At 47.4% G+C, this 5,000-nt stretch overlaps 1 protein-coding gene across 6 annotated transcripts in view; it reads right to left on the bottom strand.

Moving 5' to 3' along the window:
• Positions 1 to 5,000, bottom strand: part of casz1 (castor zinc finger 1) — a 133,090-nt gene that overhangs the window by 76,343 nt on the left and 51,747 nt on the right. The gene's annotated exons all lie outside the window — the stretch shown is intronic.

Genomic DNA, 5,000 nt, shown 5'->3' with positions numbered 1-5,000 from the left:
AATTGAGCCGGCCCCGCCGAGAGCCACTGTCTCCTTCTGGCTGTGCAGGAGCGCCGAGATCAAGAGAACCAGCCCAGCCCTGTAACAGCACCAACCAACCTGGCCTGCCTGGCTCAGCATAGGCCAAAATCAGCCTCGACACCACACCATACACCCACTCCCACATCCCCACACACCTCCACCTCCTCCTCCACATACACCAACAACCCCCCAACAAACACACACCTTCACCCTCTATCTCCACCTGCCGTGCCAGGGGGGTGAGTAGAAAGTGCCGATCCGACTTTGGCCCATCATCGCCTGAGCATCTGCCTCGCCTCCAGATCCGTCTGCGTCAAACCCCCACTCCTCCACTTCCTCCTCTTACCCCAGCTTCCCCCCCCTACCTACTGTACACCACCCATTCTACCTTGTTCTCCACGCATGTTAGACTTCTCTCTTCCTGCTCGGCTCTCCGATTATTAATGATGGTGGTTTTATCCGCTGAGGAAAAAAACCCACAATGCCGTGGGGCTTTATTCGCGGAGAGGGGAAAAACAAACAGGCCTAAGCGTTCGCTCAGTGGGGAAGCCACTAGGTTGTTGCAGTACCGGTAGGCTGCTCTGTTCTCAATACGAGGTGGTTGTGCGAGTGTCTGTTGTTACTGCTGCCTCTACAGGCCCATGTTGCCTCTACTCCAATTACTCTTGCTGTTACCCCAAAAGGTCTTTTCTGTTATCATGGCTATCTCTACTCCTGCTGCTTCTGTGGTCGCTGCCTCTTCCTCTGTTGTCACCCCTGTTACCCTGGCTACTGCACCTCTGCTAGTGCCACGGCTGCCTCTGCCTCTCCTCTCACCACTAGGTGCCTCTACTACTGTTCTCCCTGTCGTTTGTCCTGCTGCATCCGTGGCTGCTAGCTTTCCCTCTAGATATTGTCACTCCTGTTACCTCTGCTGTTGCAGAGAGCCTCTATCCTTAGCCTGGCTGCCTCTACGGCGGCTCTCCCTGACTCTCATCTTGCTGCCTCAGCCTCAGCCTCTGTTGCCGTGCGTACACCAGCCACCAGACTCCAACAGGTGCTGCCAAGGCACCCAGTTACTTGGGCATCGCGTTTCCTACCAATGTCTTTATTAAGAACTCGGAAAAATAAACGCTGAAACCGTGTACCTTCAGAGGTAAAGATATAGTAGTGAGAGAGAGAGAGAGAGAGAGAGAGAGAGAGAGAGATACTGAGGGTGTGACTGATGGAGGGAGGGAGGGAGGGAGGGAGAGAGTGACATGGAGTGAGTTAAGATAGTGAAGTGGTGGTAGCAGTAACACTAGAGTCAGCCTTCCTGTCAAGACCCCGTGTCATTTCTCACTACGTGCGGAACATCTCCGCGTAAGAAATGGGGCCAGCCAGAGAGCGGCGGATGGGCTGCTCTGTGTGTGTGTGTGTGTGTGTGTGTGTGTGTGTGTGTGTGTGTGTGTGTGTGTGTGTGTGTGTGTGTGTGTGTGTGTGTGTGTGTGTGTGTGTCTGTCTTGCACTAAACCACATGGGGTTTGAACCCGCACTGTAGTGTAGTCAGTCACAGGCCGAGATTACTGTGCACTGTGCACTACAGTACAGATGTGTTCCTCTGCCTAGCCGGTCGTGCCTGTGGCTCTACTCTGCCTGTGACTGTGACTGCACACAGCCAGAGGGACAGAGAGAGAGCGAAGGGGCCAGGAATGACTAACAAACCCCCCTCTCTCTGTAACTTTCTCCACTTCTCCTCTGTTTTTCTCTCTCTCTCTCTCTCTCTCTCTCTGTCTTTCTATACATTTCCATACTCTGTGCTCTCTCTCTCTCGCGCCCCCCCCCCCTCTCTCTCTCTGCTATATGACTTGAGTTAGCCGGAGAGTTAGGGGGATGAGTTATGGCCGCCTGGCTGCTGGGGAAACGCTGTATTTATGGGGGAACTGAGTGAGTGTTAAGTCCCCGCTAAGAAATAAAGTCGTCCCTGAGCGAACTGGGGGAAACATTTCACTCAGTCTAAAAGGTGGCTTGAGGAAGGAGGGAGAAGGAAGAAGGGAAGGGAAGAGAGAGAGAGAGAGAGAAAAAACGAGAGCGATTTCTCTTCCAGAGGAAACGCTATTCCTTATCCCCCTGTTCGAAGAAAAGGAGGAGGAGAAGGCGAAATTAAATAAATAAAGTCAGAAATAATAAATGAAATACGGCACTGGATTCCTTTTTCCCGGTGGCGCGAATCCTTGAACTTGTGTTTGAATGCCGGGTTTGAATATTCTCAAGGTAAATATTGGCAGGAGACATGGAAGCTAATGAGAACAGGGGAGAAGAGTCTATGATTCCTCTAAAATTGCCTGGCCGTTTTGGGGAGGGGGGGGTGCGGATTTGGGAATGCCGCCTGCCAAGACACACACTTGTTGCTCTATTATTCTAACTCAAAGGGCTTTGGCGCGACATGATCCCTTGTGTCGGCAGAAGAAATTGAAAATATACCCGGTTAATTTCAATTAAATTCAGCCACATGCAACACGAAAATCTACACTACACTCTGTGTACACGTATATGTGAGCTTGTGTGTGTGAGAGCATGTGGGTTTCGTGTGTGTGTGTGTGTGTGTGTGTGTGTGTGTGTGTGTGTGTGTGTGTGTGTGTGTGTGTGTGTGTGTGTGTGTGTGTGTGTGTGTGTGTGTGTGTGTGTGTGTGTGTGTGTAAATTATCACTTGAGCACCTCCCCAGCTTCTCCAGTAACTGAAAGCCCGAGGTCTGCCCTCTCCATTGCTCTTCTCTCTCTCTCTCTCTCTCTCTCTCTCTCTCTCTCTCTCTCTTGCTCTCCCTCTTTTTCTCTCTCTCTTCCCTCTACCCACACCCTCTCCACCAGTAATCACAATTATTACTTAAAAAGGCTCTATTTCTGCATTAACTTAAAAGGCCTATATCTTTCTCTTTGCCCCCTCGGAGTCTGCGAGAGAGAGAGAGAGAGAGAGAGCGAGTGAGCGGGCGCCCTCACTTACCCTGAGTATCTCAATAAATCAGCACTTACTGTTAACATGTTCTCCACAATTCAGTCATCAATCTCCCCCAAGTCAGAGTGAAAACAGGGAAGGGGTGGGGATATCTGCTCAATAATAAAACAACAACACAAAAAAACCCAAATCTCACTCACAACAAAACCGATGGAGTGTGTATGTGAATGCACACACACACAAACACACACACACACACACACACACACACACACACACACACACACACACACACACACACACACACACACACACACACACACACACACACACACACACACACACACACACACACACACACACACACACACTGAGAGGCACATACACTCACAAGGCCCACAGACAAATTGCCAGCGATATTCAATTGTGAGGTCAACTTTCACTCCGGGGTCTGATTCCAAGTCAACAGCCTACTGTGGCTCGGAGACAGCCAGAATGACAGAGAGGTAGAAGAGTAAATGAAAAAGAAAGAGAACTAGAGGAAGATACAGAGAGAGAGAGAGAAAGAAAGAGAGAGAGACTGAGAAACCAAAGGAGAGCGAGAACGAGACAGATAAGACAAGAAAAGTGAAATAGAAAGAGAAAAAAGAATGATCAAATGTGAACGAGAGTGAAAAAGAGAAAGAGACATTGAGACAGAAAGAAAGAAAGAAAGAAAGAAAGAAAGAAAGAAAGAAAGAAAGAAAGAAAGAAAGAAAGAAAGAAAGAAAGAAAGAAAGAAAGAAAGAAAGAAAGAGAGAAAGAAAACAGACAGAAAGTAAGATAGACAGTACGACAGAAAGAAAGACAGAAATTCCATCTCAGTCCTCTCAGACCCCTTAATACATTGAGCAACATAGAGAAATGAAAAGACATAAAAAGGATGAAAAAATGGGAATGAGATTAAGAAAGAGATTCAAAGAAAGAAAGAAAGAAAGAAAGAAAGAAAGAGGAGTGGAGTGGGGGCCCCTGAGTGTCTCCACTGGGAGGAGGCACCTACTGTACCAAGAGCAGCGGCAGTAGCAGCAGACAGGAGAGGACAGGGGCCACATGCAAATCTGTGTTTAGCTTCCCTGTCACACTATTTATTTAACAAAAATGAAAGAAGAAAAAATGAACGGGTGGAGGGGAGGGTATGACGGTGGGTATCTAATTGAGGGGGGCCACTGGTATAAGTCTTTAAACAGAACCTGCGGGTCCAAACAGAAGAGAGCCAGCCCGCTCGGGCCTGAAGTGTTTACCTCTTAGAGGTCCACCAGTGGAAAATCAGCCGGTTAACAAAGTCTTTCCTCCATCTCAAACATCTGTGTCTGGATCAGCTAACACAGTAAAGACTCTAAGCAGATCTCTAGGCTAAGGAACAATCATAACGTGTTCACACACTCACACAACATGCACACACACACACACACACACACACACACACACACACACACACACACACACACACACACACACACACACACACACACACACACACACACACACACACACACACATTCTCACTCTCTCTTCAAGCTTCGTTGTAAGCCTCTGGCAAACAATGACGAGTGTATGGAGTATTTTCAGCTTTTTTGTAATTCTTGTTTCTATCCTCAAGAGGTTCTCTGGTTTGCCTGTGTAATTATTGGCAGGGGAAATATTTGCAGAGAAAAACATGCGATTGACTGGCAGAGCCATGAAAGCAAACACTTTTATAAGAAGAGAAAAAAAAGATGATCAAATAATGTTTGCTGAGACCTATTTGTTGAATTGCACCTGTGGAATGCAAGCCATAAAAATGAACAAAAAGCAATAAAGTTTGAACAAAATTGCTGCACATGACGTTCCTGTATCTAAAAAAAATACATAACGCCTTCCAACAAATATACATTTTGAAAAAGAAAAAAAAAATCACAAGACAGCAATAGAAATAGCAGCTAGACAAATGCCTTCCTCCTTCAAGTGTCAAGTTGCCTCCCTCATTATAGGTCAATACATCAATACGCGCTCCAGTCAATGCCTCACCTGTCACGTGTCACATGCCGAG

This window comes from Engraulis encrasicolus, chromosome 10, assembly GCF_034702125.1.
Source record: "Engraulis encrasicolus isolate BLACKSEA-1 chromosome 10, IST_EnEncr_1.0, whole genome shotgun sequence".
NCBI lineage: Eukaryota > Metazoa > Chordata > Actinopteri > Clupeiformes > Engraulidae > Engraulis > Engraulis encrasicolus.
This window is presented reverse-complemented; position numbering and strand designations above follow the sequence as displayed.